This window comes from Bactrocera dorsalis, chromosome 1, assembly GCF_023373825.1.
Source record: "Bactrocera dorsalis isolate Fly_Bdor chromosome 1, ASM2337382v1, whole genome shotgun sequence".
Classification (NCBI taxonomy): domain Eukaryota; kingdom Metazoa; phylum Arthropoda; class Insecta; order Diptera; family Tephritidae; genus Bactrocera; species Bactrocera dorsalis.
Genome location: NC_064303.1, coordinates 9,283,706 through 9,302,470, shown reverse-complemented (window position 1 = coordinate 9,302,470; position 18,765 = coordinate 9,283,706).

The window sequence follows — 18,765 nt, the reverse complement described above, 5'->3', positions numbered from 1 at the left end:
AGACTTTTGTAAGGAAGGCAAAGAGAAAATCCGATTTTAGGAAACATAGCCACAGAACTCTAAAACAAATTCCTAGTCACACTCTACTTGTATCGAAAAAATATGCTCTAATGAGATGCTAGTAATATACGGTGGAATTAAAATGAAAACTGATCAGACTGTTTGAAGAAAAGCAAATAACAATTTGATTTTAAAAATGGTCGTCACATAACTCTATAACGTATGCTTAGTCAGCCGCAAATTGTTTGGAAAAAATATGTTTTCATAAGATACTATTAAGAGACAGTTAAATTAAAATGCAAACTGATCAGAATTTTGTAGAGAAAACAAATAAGGAAATCTGATTTGCAGAAAGCTTGGTCACATAACTTCAAAACGTATGCCTTACCAGTCGCCAATTATTTCGAGAAAATATGCTCGGATAAGGTTTAAGCAAAAAACAGTTGCATCTAGTTCCAAACTGATCTGGGTTTTTTAAAAAGAGCAAAGAAGAAAACATAAAAAACCTAACTACACTGAAAAAATCACCTAATAAGTAATCAGCTCTGAAAACATGTGAATTAAAGAAACTATTCTTCTCTTCTAGTTGCTTCAGTTTCGTACATATTTCTGCCATAATATTAGATGCAAGAATTCATCTTATTTTTCTTTAAACGACCTTGCTCACTGCAAGTCCACACACTCGCATTCCTTCGCTGTCAGCCTAATATGCATATGCCATTATAACACACATTTATTGTTATGAGTAAATGTTGAAAAAACTTCCATGTCATTTAATTTTCACTCACATTGCTGTGGCACACAAAATATGCTAAGCGCATTTTCGCCGACATGCTCATGAATATGAAAACTAATAACATGCGAGGAATACTTTGATTGTTATGATGATGTGTCACATACATGCACACATGCAAAGCTGTGCGCCGAAAAGTATGCCAAATTTTTTGCGTTTCTCCAAAATACATGTTAAGGACACTAACTTTGTTCACATTCGCTTACCAAAGCCGGCCAGAGCGCAGCCAGCGCGACCCAAATGCCAATTTAGTTGCCCTGCCTGAAATACATACCTACTCACTTGCATACACCTGCGGCCGAGGTATAACGATGTCATGTATACCGCCATCTGCGCGCGTATCAAATTTATCCATATGACCTTTGGCTGGCTAGCGAATTTTTGTGTTTTACATTTTTCGTTGGTTTCGTGAAATCTTAATGCAGCACAGCTGACCTTGTCGCAGTCGGGAGGCAGGAGAGATTGAAGTTTTTTTTTACTAGGATCGATTAGAAATTTAAGAACAATACTTTAAACATATTGTACTATTAAATAAAAGGAAAATATTGGCTTTTGAAACCTTGTGTTTGTATTGAACAAACATATATTTTCAAAATTTTAAATTATGCTCCGAAATTTTCATATCATAAAGAGCTTCGGAGAGATATTTCAAGGACTATCCTAACATAATTTTTTACTCTTGCAAAATTTTGCTATGGAGTATGACAATTTTGCTCACCTTACGTTTGCATCTCTTAATCTACGCAAACTACTGTGGGATAAGCCTCCTCAACATCGTATATAAGGTGCTATCGAGCTTATTGTGTGAAAGATTAAAGCCCACCCAAACTGATTGGACCTTATCAGTTTGGCTGTAGGCCGGGAAAATCAACAACTTACCAGCTATTCACCGAACGCCAAAACTTAGAAAAGAACGGTGAAAAGAGAATCGACACGCATCACCTCTTCGTTGATTTCAATGCTACTTTTGACAGCACGAAATATAGATGCATTTACGTCACGATGTCTGAACGCGGTATCCCTGAAAAATCAATTCGGCTGTGTAAACAGACTTTGAACCATATCAAAAGCTTCGTCAGGATCAGGAAGGACCTGTCTAAGCCGTTCGATACAAAACGAGGTTTCAGACAAGGCGTCTCCATATCAAGCGACTTTTTCAATCTACTCCTCGAGACCATTCTCTCTTAGACTGTACAGCTGCGGGCGTGCGCCGATTAGATCCAGACTGGATAAAGAAGCGAAGCAAATGGGTCTGGTTGGGAACGAGGGCAAGACGAAATTACTCCAGTCATCAAATAAACAGTGGTCGCACTCACGTTTTGGCTTCCACGTCACTGTTGACAGTCATAACTTTGAAATCGACAACAATATCAAAATCCAACGTTTTACTTTGAAATGAGTAGGCAACTGAAAATAAACGTTCTCTGACCAAACTCTACAAATCACTCTTTATTCTTGCTAGAAAAGTTCTGCGGAAGAACTTCGCATTCGATGGAACGATGAGCTGTACGAGATATGACATTGACATAGTTCAGCGAATTAAGAGACAGCGGCTTTGCCGGCTAGGTCATGTTGCCCGATTGAACGAAAACACTCCAGCTCTAAAAGTATTCGACGCAGTACCCGCCGGTGGAAGCAGAGGAAAAGGAACACTTTCACAAAATGCAGAACAATATATGTATATATAAATTTTAATATCGCACAGGGGATCTCGTTAACGAGAGGCACTTATAGGTAAACTATTTTGAAGAGGTGGGCATGGCTCCGTCCTCTAACAAGTTTATTGGACATATGTATATCCAATCCACTATAGCTACAACACCCAAATTTGCGCAGCATAAACACTATATGAACTCCTACACACAGTCGGACAACAGCCACGCCTTTTTCTCATATAACACAATCTTCCATTCCAATTTTTTATTCCATTTGATTATTTTACTTTCCACATTGACATAACGTGCTGAAGCTTCGCACTAATAATTTCTTGGAAGTGTGCCATCTTATGACCAAAAATTGCCTAATTCCAACCAAATCTGTTCAAGCGCTTTGGTAAAGAGCACGTGAACCTAACATTTATAGTTCACTTTTGACCGAAAATATCTGTCAATCTATACATTCAGTATAAGATTTGTAAATTCTGGCAAAATTTTTTGCAGGCAATATTATCCCTGTATGTTGAATCGTGCCTATATAAAGTTCATTATTAACCAAAAAATCATAAAAAATGGATTTGGCCTGAGTTAAAGGAAAAACAAATATTTTTTTCTACATCAAAGCTTAAGAAGTATTAATTCATTCAGTTCAAAAGCACTTGGAAAATGTGAAGAAACTCAAAATCTATATTTTCAAAGAATTTCTATCCTTTAAGCTATCTTCCACAAATATATGCAGGACTCAATTGGTGCCAAAAGACTAAAATATTTTGGTTTTTTATTGTTTTTTTTATATATTTTTAACTTTGTTGTCATATCAGACTGGAGCTCATGTCTCAACATTCGTTTAGGCTTAAACCAATTTTTGCCTAATATATGCATGACCTTTAAGTCTTTTTAGACGCAAATTAACTTAAGCATATAAGCGCTGCCACAATATGTTACTGTGATTATATTAAGCGTTGTTGTTGCAAATTTTCAGACTGTCAATATAATATATTCATATAACATAATATTGTCGCCATTAGCGCACACGCTTAGCGTCAATATGGTGATTACAGGCATTCAACATATTATATATGTATTCTTTTTCATTTCTTCACGTACGCGCTACGCGATCCACTTCTATGCCTAGCAAAGCAAGGACAACATATAACCTTCACCATCTATGCCGCCATAATAAACGTTTAACAACATTATTAACCAACATAAAAGCACACAAATCATCGTTAATTTAGCGTGAGCGCCTAGAAGCACGCTACATATAGAAATTAACTGCGTTTACGCAAAGCTTAAGTCTGTTGTGTGTAGTCATTTGTGACAGAGCACGAAAGTATGAAGTTATACCTTCAAATACTATGCGAAAAATAGCGCGTATGAAGTAGCAAGGGCAAGAGAAGGCGTGGTTTGTAGTTCTAAAAAACGCAAGTGTCGAAGATTACAAAAGTAAAAGCAGCAAGCGTATAAAATATGCCGCGTACGCACACAAGAATGACGCATAAAAATGCGTCTCATCAAATTGACTACACATTGTTGTAGGTTATTAAATTTGGCGGCTACGCGCCTAAAGCTATGCAACATGTTTTAAATGCTAATAATTTTTGCAAGCCAGTATGACGGCGTGCAGGTTATGAAGCCACTTTTATGCTTAAACTGTGTAAATTTGTAGCCTGACGTCAGCTACGATAATATTTTGCTTAATGTTGCCTACTTTAAGGCGCTTAGGTGCTTACGCAGCATAACGACACGACCACAATTAGCGCTAAACTCATTAATTGTTTTAATGGGCGCGTACATTGCGTTAGTCATGCTTACTGGCGAAAGCATAAAGTTCAACAAATCAGCAAACTAAATTTTGGCAACGCTCAGTTGGTGGGCGAGCTGTAGCGGGTAACGAGTTTGGCTGGTAATTGTGTTAAGTAAAGTTTGTTTTTTTCTATTAAACTTGTGTGTTTTGATTTCTATAGCGCACTCAATACACCTTGGCAAATGGTTATCGATTTCCGAATTGGCACAATGCGCCTAATGGTATGCCACAAAAGTGCTTTGAGTGGCTTGAAGTAGCCTTAATTTGCAAATAAAACGGGGATACTAAAATGAAAGTGGAAAAAATATGAAAAGGCATGCAAAAGCAGCCCGCTTACACCACCACAACGCCCTCACCAGCTCATTTGTCAGCATGACAAGCAGCTGTCAATAAGTTGAACATGACCAAATGTAAATAAATAAGCAGTACACAATCTGGTGCTGGCAGTCGTGCCTTGCAAACATGCCATTTTGTCCACTGCCTTGTCCTATCAGTGCTCATCACTCATGGCAGAGACTCGTCTGCTTGCCACCCCAATTTGCTTGCGTCAGTTCCTTTCACTTCTTTCCCTCGCCTTCCTTCTCTCCGCATTTCTTTTTGTCGTCTAGGCGTAAAGTGCGTACGCCAGCAGAAGTGATTTACAAATAAGGAAATTATGAATGACTGCCTCAGTCTCTCAGTCCCCATGAGTGGCACGGGACGTCAGTCGTTGAATGATGAAGATTGAAATGTCAATTCGTCGCTTTGCTCTTCCTTTGCATTTCCTTTATGTCCTGCATGTCCACGCATTGTCTGTACACTTTTGTGTATTTATTTGGATTTTTCTTCATTTCATGATTGTTTACATAAGAGTATTGTGCAATTTTCGCCACACGTAAGCTAAATCCAGACAGTAATTTGGATGAGTTACAAATGTGTAAGCATTAGTGCTTGAGAGTTGCTTGGCCCGAATGTCTGGCCCTTCGATTAAGGTGGTGATTTGCGAAGTATTACTAACAGTTAGAGATTAGTAACAGTTAGTTATTAGGGATTAGTAGTGAATACTTATGGGAAAATATAGGGATATATTTTATATGTTTTGATGGAGCACAAAGTCTTCAAACATACCACTATTTTCTTTCCCTTCAAATTTTTTTAAATTGGCGTAGACATCACTTTCGTAGTTATAGGCGAGTTTAAAACAGCGCGCCAGTTGCTCTTCTTTTTCACTCTTTGACGCCAATTGTAGATTTCAAGAGTAGGCAGTTACTTCTCCACCTGGTTTTTCCAACATAGTGGAGGTCTTTCTCTTCCTCTGCTTTACTCGAATATTTTCAGAATTGAAAACAGTTGACTGTCAACTGTGACGTGAGAGCTAAGTAGGGAATTTGATGACAGAAGATATTTTGTCTTGCTCTCATTCACTACCAGTCCCATTTGCTTCGCTTATTTGTCCAACGTGGAGAGAGTAGAACTAATGGCAGGTTTATTGTGTCCAATGTTATCGAAGACATCGGCGTACGATCTCTATTCAGCTCTGCAGCTTGAATTATGTTCTCCAGCAGAACTTAGATTGAAGAAGTCGCACTATTGGGAGTCGGGTTGTCTGAAACCTCGTTTGGTAGTGATTGTCGTCGAAAGGGTCTCTCATCAGAGGCTGTTGTATCTATTTCATTGCTGTTTATTTACGTGGTGGCTCCCAAACCTACAGCACAATTCTCAATTTAGCTCGGCCTTCAAGCGGATGTTTTTTGGCTACGCAGACGATATTTGGTCTAAGACCGAGAGTCGTGAGCTGCTTGAGCCATTTGTTAAAATATCGTTTCTGGCCACTCCCAAGTGAATGACGCTTAGAGAACTTTCCTCACTTGCGTCAACTTCTATATATGGCTTCATCATCCAAGGGCCCATATCCACTCATCGGAATTCATCGATCGCGTCCATGGGTCTTCTGGTACGAACATTTATTGCTAGAAGACACACCTTATAACTGTTTTCTTATGCTTCAATCGCCTTTAGTCGATATAAATCGCTACATTTATACCTTGATAGTTCCTCCCTCCATAAATAACCAAATATTAAGTTTTATCTCGATGACTTCATTGTTTAGAGTTTTTTGGTCTCTGGTATTGATGCAAAGGCTCATTCTTAATTGGATACTGCTACCAGTTTAGGTGATCGCAACGCTTAGCCCGATGTTAAGGGCATGAGTTAAGGTCTAACATATGGAGACCTAGGCCTCAAAAATATCCAAAATATAATTTATAAACTTTTGTTTTGCATTCATAGAATTTTTAATGAATGAGTTTACATGGAGATGTTCTAGTAATGACATCTCCATACTTTATACGTATACTTATCGACACTTGTGTCTGGTGTCATGTAACTGTCACAACAATCTGCTTTATTCTAGTTTTTCATTCCTTTTTCTTCCCATTCTTGGTTCTGTATATTACAGATATTCATAAAACGCATTAATTATAGTATGTAGAACATTAAGAACAGAGAAGCATTAGAAAGCTAAAAATAAGAAAAAATTTCTCATTTCAATGCACGCAAGGAAACTGTGTCAAATCTGACAAGCAGCATACACCTAAACTGATAGCCGAAGTAAAACTAATGTTTATCAAATTGAGTCAAGTCAACACGCTGTGTCAAGGTTAACATGGTCGCGTGTCTTTATCCACTCCAACCACAAAGTCTCTATAGATTCAGAAGCTTTGTGACTTGTTCAACTCAGCGAAGACGGCTGTCAAATGTAGACAGATGAGTCGGTTATATAAAGCATTTGTTTTTATTAGTAGAAACAGTTTTTTCCTACTATCAAATACAGGCGTTCCTTTATTAATGAACTGTATGGAAAATAGCTTTTTTTAAAGTAGTTCAAGGTGGTTAGGAAACCTGGAAAGTTGGGAATTATTTAAAACAAGAACGGGTTTTATGGTGATAAATTATATATAATGATGCGTTTTAAGATATCAATAGTCTTACTCAGTCAGAAGTATGTTAGTCATATATGTACTAGTTCAAAACTTATAAAGGCCCAGTTTATCGAGAATAAAATCTTCCTAAGTTTGATTGCATAAATTGCCAAAATTCAGTTTTTTTTTGTAAATTGGTTTAAACTGGTATCTTAGGAACTAAATCTTTTCTTTCAGGGAAATTGGTTCCCAACTAGTCATTTTGGGACCACTCTTCAACTAAATTTTTCTTGAAATTGGTTATGCACCTTGGCTTTTAGAGACTAAGTAACTTTTTTGCGATAAACTTATCCCCAAACTAGTAATTTTAGGACTAGTCTAACTAATTTATTTGCATTAAATTGACATTATATTGAAGCCTTGATTGATTAAACTTTTGAAATCAATTTTTTTATAAATGTGTACACAGCAGGTATTTTAGGAATTAGATCCTTTTGTCCTGGGAAATTGGTGAACAACTAGTTATTTTGGACCCACTTTTTCAACAAAGTTTTATTGAAATTGGTGCATAGCTAAGATTTTAGGGACTAAATAATTACTATGCGATAAACTGCTCTCCGACTAGTTATTTTAGGAACAGTTTGCTTTAAGTAAGGTATTATACTAATTGGTATATAAGTAGCTTAAATTTTAAGAAAAAATTCAACACTGTTCAAAAACTAGTTGCCAACTAGTTATTTTAGGGTTAGTAAGTTTCTAACAAGGAATTGTTGCTTTCAACTAGCATTTTTCCTATTAGTTATGTTTGCATGTTTTGTCTTCCGTAACCTATCCATGTAGATAATCTGCGTTTATTACTTTTATTTCCATTATTGTAATGCTTCGTCGACTCAATTGGCAATTACGAGATAAGAAAGCAATAGATACGAGGAAATGTGACACCTACACTATATATGACTATTTAAGAATATGTTGTCTTTTAAGTACCCAAAACAGGGAAGTTGTTGGAGTGAGATATTTCTTTTGTATCCTGCATTGATAAACGAAGGAAGTGCGAAGATGAGGTGAAATGGCAACTAGAGCATAATAATTTGCGTTAAGTATGTGAAATGCTTTAAGATAAAGGTTTGGTGGAGTGCCTGCAAGACAATAGGTCACAATAAAGATGAAAATGGGAGCTTTTGTCGAAGCGGGACTCATCGTATTGGTAGATCGTGTTTCAGTGGAAAATCTATCTGAAGCAACTAGGGAACGCTAGGATCTCCGCTTAAATTAACAGATATATTCATAATCTGGACATACATATGTATGTTAAAGGTATGGGCAGATTCAATAAAATATAAAATTATGTAATGAGCAGCCCAACTGAAATCAAAACTGGAATCCCTAAAAAAATTATGGTACAAAAGTTACAAGACCGACCTTCTGACCGAAACTACTACCACTGTGGGTTTTTAGTCTTTCAAAAGAACATCAGCAAATTCTCAGATTTTCTTTACTTTTTCAACAATCTAATATTATAATCTTTATACAAAAATAAATTATATAAAATAGATTTCTTCAAAACCACAAGCAAAGCCAGCAACACCTTGAATTGCTTCTCTAACTATCTTCAACTCATTCCTTAGAATTGCCTTTCAACTATGCATAATAAACTTAATATCCTTTCTGTCAAAAACTTAATTACTCGCACCACTCTTGCATTACACTACACTACTACATGCAAGCTATCACAATAAACAATAGAACAATTACCTGAAACGCATGCTTCGCGACACACGCTCGCATGAAGTAGAGGCAAAAAATAGCGACGACGCCACAGCGGATGCGCAACACTTGTCCATAAATCTCAAGTTGGCGATTAGCCGCACATTGCTCGCTATCTAATGTCATTAATCAGGCGTTAAAACCATTGACAAGTCGGCGGTGAATATCGAGATATATCTAATACTGTGTACATATGTGTAGTTCTATATACTCAGTGGGGTAGCGAAGTGTGACAGACGGTGGTTGGTTGTGTGTGCACTCGCAAGTAGAGTGGACTAATGTCTAGGCTAAATATCACTTGAGGGATAAAATCAGTTATTTGGAACTATATAAGCGACACTAAATAATCATCATTCATCTTAAGGGGGATTACGTAGGTAATAAGTGTGTCAGCTCGGCCGACACATAGCCAATGTGTGTGGTTTAAATTGCCACGCAGTAAATTTCGCTTTCGATAACTAATCGAATGTCCTGTGGCTATTGATACCGCATTTGTGTGCCAAATTTGGAGAGGTCATATCATATATTGTATATATAGTTTTGTTTGAGCGACTGAATAGACTTAATATCGTCAGTAGCTGAAACTATGAAAATATGAATCAGTAGAAGCTAAAATTATTACATGTTAAGACCTTAGAAAAAGAAAAAAAGTTTCGAATCTATGACCGGTAACAAGATATTCCAGAGAATATACTACAAAATGTTTTTGTCTAGGAAACTTATTGTACATTTCAAAGTTAGACACCATAAAATTTAGTTAATATTATTTGAAAAAGGAGGTTTTGGAATTACGATTTCGTATATTTAGAAATTGCAAAGCCCTTCCTTCCATTTTCTGCGATTATTTCTGCAAAGAAAATCTGTTAATAGCAATTTTTGACAACTTGTAAGCTAATTGGACCTTATTAAATTAGTGAGCACCATATTCTTTCAATGTAGGGTTTGTCCGAAAAGTGATAGGGCTGATTTTCTTCCGCCGCGACTGTACTTCGGGGTGTGCGCGCACCGAGTGGATCCGGTAGAGGGCGTTCCTAGCTTTTGAACGAGCGGCTGGTCAGCGTTCCTTGGAGCAGACTCGGTAAATCTGCGACAAAGACGTTTGATATGATCAAAAAAGCTTACCCAGATGTTGTTTTAGTAAGAAGTGGTGTGTTTCGATAGCACCAGGCCTTTTTGGAGGGACGGGAAGTTTTACGTCGAAGTCCTTAAGAGACTCAAACGAAGTGTCAATCGGATCCAAGAAGACATCGCCGTTGCTCCACGACAACGCTCCTGCTCACACCGCCTTTCTTGTGAACAGTTACCTAACCAAGACCGGCATCCCAACGTTTCCGCAGCCACCCTACTACTCAGATATGGCCCCGGACTTTTTTTGTTTCCTTGCCGAAAAAACCGATGCACGAGGATCTAAGCGGCATGCACCTAGGCTCTCAAGGTTATTCCGGAAAATTGTAGCGACTGGTTCAATCAATTTTTTTAAATCAACTCAGTCCTATTACTTTCCGGTCAAACCCTCTATACTATTTTTCAAAGCAGTAGCTATGTGACCTCACGATATTAAATTCTTCAAGCAAACTTACTGAGAGCATGTATTACAGGGATCTTTAGTGTCTCATGCTATGACAGAAGGATCTCGCAGTCACACAGGAGCAAGTTGTTGATCAACACTTGCTAAGCTTACGCTAATTTCAGAGGTCCAGCGCAAAACATAAGCAGACAACGGAGACCCAACTCGTTCCTAAACCGATTAATCAGAAAAAAGTGACCACTTTTGCGAGGTTGTAATTCTTAGCGATTCCGCAAGCAGAAGATACACAGACGAGTCTGGTAGTAAAGTGAGCTCAAAGCTAGAATTGTCACTCTACTCTCGGACTGAATACCCCTTTCTTGCAAGAAGCTGCAACTAACTTAATTGTGAACACCTCTGTCCGAAAACGCTAAAATGACCCGGAACCCATAGATATTATTAAGGAGACTCCTTCTACAACCTACCCTCAAAAATTGGACACATTTCTGAAAAAGCTCATCTCACGTGTTCTCCAAAAGCTTCGCTCCTTCTGCGTATTCCTCGTCACAGACCACAAAGTTATCAGGTGGAGACTCTGCGTGGCATTTATCAATGTTTTTAAGGACGCAGTCGAAGAATAAGAGAATTTCCATTTTGGACACTGTCATGTTCCTAGCTTCCTTGAGCTTTGTAGCGACCTTCTCAGCAACGCACGTGTCGAGAAAAACATAAACTTTCTCTTTCAAAAAATCAATAAATTTTAGCCACCATAATAAAAGATAAAAGATTGTGTGGTCTTCAGTCTCTACCCTTTCAACCTTTATCTATATCTTTATCTTTATCTTTATCTTCATCTTCATCTTTATCTCTATCTTTATATTTATCTTCATCTTTATCTCTATCTTTATATTTATCTTCATCTTTATCTTTATCTTTATCTTTATCTCTATCTTTATCTTTATCTTTATCTTTATCTTTATCTTTATCTTTATCTTTATCTTTATCTTTATCTTTATCTTTATCTTTATCTTTATCTTTATCTTTATCTTTATCTTTATCTTTATCTTTATCTTTATCTTTATCTTTATCTTTATCTTTATATTTATGTTTATATATCTACGTAAGCCTATATCCAAAACACTATTAACCCTGTAAACTATTCGAAGAAGTGGACGATAGTCCATTTTCAACTCCCCGACAAACAAAAACTGTAATTGCAACCACTTGTTGCCCCAGCGCTGCCCTGCAGTCCATCATCTATTATAAAAGTAAACATGGCGTCACTACTATTATTTTTTGTCAATTGGCCATGCAACATGCTGTCATTCTGTCATTAATTCGTTGAACGTTCGCCGCTCTCTCGTCATTTCACCAGTTTCGAGTATCATTCAAAGCAATTCAATTGAATTAATTTATCACTTACTTAACTTTACTTGTGCACCACTCATGCCTGACTAATTACCCACTTAGTATTTTGTTGTTGCATTGTTGGACAACAACAAAAGGACACAAGTAGCCGCCAACGCCGACGCTGACGCAGTGTCAACAAGCCAATTTGAAAATTTATTTGTGCCTCGTGAACTGGACAGTTGCAGCGCGTGGCGTCGTGACGTCGGGTGCGCCATTAAACAGCGGCACTTAAGCAACGCTTAACGGCAAATCAAAGTGGGAGAAAGCAACGGAAAACGAGCTTGTTTTGCTAAGCATAAATGTTGAGAACTTTTTTCACAAAAAAATTTCAATAAAAATTTTGGTTTTAACTTTTGCACTTCTTCCACTCGTCTTTTGTGTGCCTATGTGTGTGTCAGCACCACGCGCTTCGGCGCTAATGTGTGCGTAATGACAGCGCGCGTCGTTCACTTGATTTGCTGTGTGTCTCTTTTATTTTTTGCAGCCGACCACATGCTTCATGTCGGTTTTCCATCGCTCGTCCTTTTGTTCTGGCTGATTGCCTGCTTCGCTCGCTTTACTATTACCGTTATTTGCCGTGGCTGCTGGTGCGTGCCGCTTAAACGGTTGCTGTGTGTTTTATGCTTTGCGGTTGCGTTGCCGCGTCGTTTCTTCGGCTTGTTTAGCGGACAAATCACTCACGAATGTCAGTCACGAATTGCGGTGGCTTTGTGTATCCAAGAGATTTTTTCTTGTTTGCTTTCGAAATTGCTAGTCTTTCTTTTAACTGAGTGTTTCTGCTTTAGCTGAACTGTTGTCAACTTCAACAAAAAGTGTTGCAAGCGTATTGAAAACGCGAGTACATTGGCGCAAGCTTTGGAATAGAGATGAATTCCTAATTTTGAGGCGAGTTATGGGAAATCTGTTAACAATTAATTTCTCAAATTTAGGTAAACTGTATAAGGCGATGCATTTTTCAACAGCAGCATTATCCCACACACAATTTTTTTCATTTTCATTGTTCTGTTTCCATTTCATTTTGTTCCCCTTTCACGTGTTCCTCAATTTTATTTAGTATAGTATTCCAAAGTGAGCTTATATTAATAATTCGGTCTTTTTTTAAATTTCGAATTTCGTGTGTTTCACTATTTTCATTTTGTTTCGTTTTTACGTTTTTCCATTTTGTTTCACCGTTATTTCTTTATCATATTCATCATATTTTTTTCACAATTGATTCTTTTTATTTTGGTGTGTAATTTAAAATCTATAAATTCATTTGTTTACTCTGATTCCATTTTGCTGTTCCATTTCCATCTGTTCCCCCACTTTCGTTTTGTATAGAAATCGTAAGCTGGCTCATATTGGTGATAAAATCTTATTTTTAAGCGCAAAATTTGGGGTGTTTCGCTTTTTCCACTGCGTTCCATTTGCATAAGACATCTTTTTTTACAATTATCTTAATTAACTTTTTTGCGTTTTTTAAATGTTTCTTTTCATTTTATTAATCATAAATGTAAACCCTATATCTTCATTTGTTTGTTTTTATTCCATTTTTTGTTTCCTTTCCATGTGTTCCTTAACTTCCGTTTTGTATTGTATTCGTATGATAGGTTATATTATTTTTTATGTTTTAAGCTTAGAATTTCATCCGTTTCACATTTTCCGCTTCGTTCCGAATTTCTTATTTCATATTTTTTAACCATTATCTTTGTTTACTTTTGGCCGTTTTCTCAATTGGCTGTTCTTAATTTTGGGGTCCAAAAAATTGTTTTTCTGTTTCATTCCATTTCGTTCCAGTTCCATTTCTTTTTGTTCCTATTCCATTTATTACATTTCAGGAAAATCGTTTTGAGTATATTTAAAGTTGTTTTGCCAAACTAAGTTTTACACCGTTCCAGTTCAATTCCATTCCATTTCGTTCGAATTCCATTTATTGCATATCAGGGAATTTGTTTGAGTATATTTTATGTTTTGTGTCATCCTAATTCACTCTAACAAACTCCTTATCATTTAACTATCTCAATACAAGCTTCTTATATTATTTCTCTTAATACTATATAGAGTTGGATTCATCTTATGTTTCACTCATACATACATACATATGCTTCAATTTTTTTTCTTTTATAATAACTTTGTTTGCTTTCATGCAAGTCTAACTTAAGTATACTATACCATTTCGTTCCATATAATTTTTTTTCTTATAATATGTCATTTATTTCTTCCATTAAATTATTAGAGTCGTGTTTCGTTTCACCTTGTTGCGTTCCAAACCATTTCGTTACAAATATATATTTTTTTTTAATTGTGACCAAAATTAAGGAAAGTCATTAATTGTGTTATCATTTCGTTTGTTTTTGTCTTTTTGTTTTTGCTTTCCAGAGTCGTCACTTACCTTTTCTTTAATCCCTGCACTTAACATCCTTTAATTGTTTTGCTTTTAAATCTGCTCAACGCTGCAAATGCCAACACATTGTCTCATTCACTAACGACAGGACACACGTCTCCATTTATGTGTATCATGGGACACAAATGACGGTTTTATAAATTTTTTACGCTTCTTTCTCGACATGTAACTGTCAGCGTTCGCTATTCCACGCTCCGTTGCTTCGCTGCTTATTTTGCTATTTTGTTAAGCAATTTTTTGTCAATTTTGTTTTCCTTGCTGCGGGGTACTTGTCATTTGTCTCACGTTTCTTAATTAGTGTCGGTCTATGTAGCTGGCCAACAACCGCTGCCAAAACACCCACACATACACGCTCTGCTCTCCGCGCTGTGCTTGAGCGGTGTGCGCTCATATTTCTGCGATACGTTTTTGTTGTTTTTCGCTTTATATTATTTTTATTTTCTAACTACCTTTGCTATGCTGCGCTGCAGCGCTGCTGCTACCTATCTGCCCTAGACGGATGACACGTGTCATAATTATTGTTGTCCTCAACTTACTTGCGCTCACATCAGTCATTTGAGAGAAAGAGAAAGAAAAAAATAGAAAAAATACCGCTAAGTCGCGCACGTTGCGTGGTGAAATTTCCTCATTAATTTTTACGCATAATTGCAAAGTAATTGAGGCAAAGAATTTAATGCCAACTAAAATTGTGGCAATGGGACTTAGGTGCTGCTGCCGTTTTATAAATACATATTTGAAGCGCGCTAGGACGGGCAGTATCCAGTTGGTATTAAGTTACTTACAAGTGGGTGTATATATTATTAGCTACAAAGCTGTATGTAAATGTACTTTTTCAACCTAAAAAAAATATTGGATTTATATTGGATTTCTGCGCCTTTATGCTGGCAATTTTGCGCTTAAATCGCACAATTTAATTTCTTGCATATTTTTTCTGACGTTCCAAAAAGGCTGCACGTACATGCAGCAAGCTGATATATTTGATATATTACAAATACAATTATATATTTATAAATATATGCATTGTATATAATAATGCCAAGGCTGGAGCACGTGGCCGACGTGGCGTATACGTAACCTATACTGATTGAATGCTGATTGAATGACATGTGGCAGATTAAAGTCTCAGCGCAGGCAGGCAGGGTGAACGGCTAGCAAAGTAAGCATGTAAGTGATATGCAGAATGGCATGAGAAAGAAGGAGAAGAAGATGACGAAGAAAGTTTGGAAAGCGGCAAAGGATAAAGAAAATGAGCGGAAAGCAGGCCAGTTAATATTATAATATTGTTTTTGTTTTGTTGGTGTTGTTGTTGCGAGCTTTTAAGTTTGGTTGAGGCCTTTTGTGTTTGTTGTGCGGGTTTGTTGTTGTTTTTCGCCTTTGTGGTTGTTGTATGCTTTTGTGTTTGTTGTTGTTGTTGTTGTTATTGTGCGCCATTTGCGTTTGTTGTTGTTTTCGGCCTTATGTAGCTGTTATACACATTTGTTGATGTTGTTGTTGTACGTTATAATGTTTGTTGTTGTTGTTGTTGTATTCTTATACATATAACCATAATATGCGCAATCTGCTGTCCCTGTAGCTGTGCGTGGCGCTTGTGGGTGTTGTGGTAATAAATCCTTTCGCTAGCAACACGCTTACATGCATTCACCCAAACACACACACATATACAAATACAGGCGTAGCGATACATAAGTATTTATCTCAACAGGTAATCTTATTAAATGCGCCTTTAGTAGGCCGCTGTTGTTGCTGGACGCCAAGCACGTGCCGCACATCACATATGTATATGCAGACATATAAGTTTGCATGTGTATGTGTGTGTGCCTCAAAAGCTTTTAAGTCAGCTATTGGCTTTCGTAAGTGCAATTTGATATGTTGTGGCATGGCCGCTGTACTTTTCTTCAGAAAATCACATAATATATGTATTTGTAAATAAATAAAATTGGTAGGCATGCACACACACACATGTAGTACATATATACATGTGCATGTATTTAAATTAAAAGTTGGCTTTAAGCGAAAACACGCCCAATTTACATACAAATAAGGAAAAAAAATTTAACTTCGATTGCATCCAAGCTATAATACCCTACACAGGTGCATTTATTATAACATAAAATGGTATAAAATGATTTAAATGGGTTAGTTTGTATGGAAGCTATATGTTAGGGTGGCCCGATCTGAAATATTTTTTTACAGATTATATCTTTGGCTTCGGTAATATGCCTTACCAAATTTCTTGACGATATCTCGTCAAATAAAAAAGTTTTCTATACAAGGACCTGTATTAAATTATTCAGTTTGTATGACAGCTATATGCTATATTTGTCCGATCTGAACAATTTCTTCGGAGATTATATCTTTATCTTCGATGATAAGCTATATCAAATTTCTGGGTGATATCTTGTCAAATAAAAAAAATTTCCATACAAGGACATGATTTATTCAATCAGTTTGTATGGCAGCTATACGCTAGAGTGGTCCGATCTCAACTATTTTTTCCGAGATTGTATTATTGTCCTTAGCTATAATAGATACCGAATTTCGTGAAGTTATCTTGTCAAATAAAAAACTTATTTCTACAAGAACTTGATTTTGATCAGTCAGTTTATATGGCAGCTATAGGCTATAGTGGTCCGACATCAGCAATTTGGACAAATAAGCAGCTTTTTTGAAAGAAAAAGATGTGTGCAAAATTTTAGATCGATATTTCAAAAACTGGGTGATTAATTGTCGTATACACTTTGCTAGGAAGGCAAGACTAAATCCACTCAGCTCATCATTCTGATCAATTACTATATAGCTATATACTTTTATAAGACCTCTAACATTTCCTATTAAATATTTCCATCATCGCGGCAACTTAAAATACCTCGTTCAGGGTATAACAATCACTGGTAGGCTTGTAGCGAATCAAAAAAAGAAATTGTATTAAAATCAGCGCATCAGCAGAAGATGAATGGACGCAAGCCATGTAAGCAGGTACGCACAGTATTCTCAGTGGCATTGCCTTGCAGTGTGTATGCTTTGAAGATGTTCGTAATGGATAACCATGGCTATGGCTTATAACGGTAACGTAATGCATATACGCTGGCGAGCTGGCGGCTCAGCAGTCTGCTGAGATTGAAACGCTGCGGATATTGGCCGTTCGCTGATGCATCATCATATGAAGCTGAAGCGGCGCTGATTTATCGAAATACATACACTATATGTATGTATATGTAAACGAGTTTCTGAATTTACCGCTAAAAGAGAGTACACATAATTCAACTGCATTGCGTTTGCAGTTTATTGAATATCAGTTTTTATGCCAATAAATCTCATTTTCTTTCAAGAAATTTTATTTTCTTATTAGCATATATTGGAACTTAATTTCTTTAAGTTTCGTCAGTCGCATTCTTCTTCATTGCTCTCCAACTTGTTTATTTTTTTCTTGAGAAACACAGTTTCATTCTATTGAGCCTGATTTAGTCTAAGTATTATACGAAAAGCCGCTGAAGAAGAGGTTCAAAAAGCTTTTTTAAAGATACATAGATCAAAGCTCAGCAGAAGATTTTCTGCCTGGAGCTCACTACCAAAACTTTAGTTTTAGGCTACCATACCATTGCAGAGTTTTACAAGCGGTGGTGGCTGCTATTAAGTTAAGTAGTAGTAGTAGGTGTACTGATCCGTCATGTAACTTCCTTCAAGTCGCTTACAGCGAAATAACTAGTCCAAAATGATTGACATTTTGATCATTAGCATTGAGCTACTTAGTTATCTGATTTTTTGAGTGCTCTGTCGCAGTAAAATCGCCAGCAGATGCAAAGCCGATGAGTGCCCTAGAGAGAATATCCTTCCCCAATTTCATCAGGTAGACTTAACCGTTAATCAGCTGTCCTTTGGCGCTCTAGAGTTAGATCGATGGACCTCCATTGAGCTTGTTAATCATGGATCAACAACCAAAACTTGGATGGTTGCGAGATCTTTCAAGGTTGAGCGGAAAATAAGATGTGCTCGAAACTACTATGTAACTACTATTCGTATGTAAGTGATAGTCTGATTGGACCACATGCCCTGAAATAACATACTTTGTCGGATCCAAATAGCCAAATCTCTAAGGAGGAAGGCAAGGTGGAATTATGACAGGACTTTCTTTCAATTATCCATATTTGGCCAGACCGAGATACTATCGGTGGACACTATAAATCATAAGCAAAAACAGCGAATATTAACAACCATTACAAATTTGTAGCAAGCTCGACCGCTTCGTCAAACTATACGGTTTTTGGTATTCAGGAATTATGGAAATCATGCAGCGTCAGTGTTCACAGCCGTCCAGATAGCATTCTGCGTCGCCTTTAGTGTATTGATTGGCACAACCTAACTTAACTTAACCTAAACTAACCAAACCTATAAACGAACTTAATTTTATTCCAGGATTTTGATTCCTTTGCATATTTATTAATTATAAAACCGTTAAATATAATAACATGTAACATTATTATATTTCCTTACCTTTTATACTACATTATACTTAAAAATATCATTAACGATCATTTTAAATTGT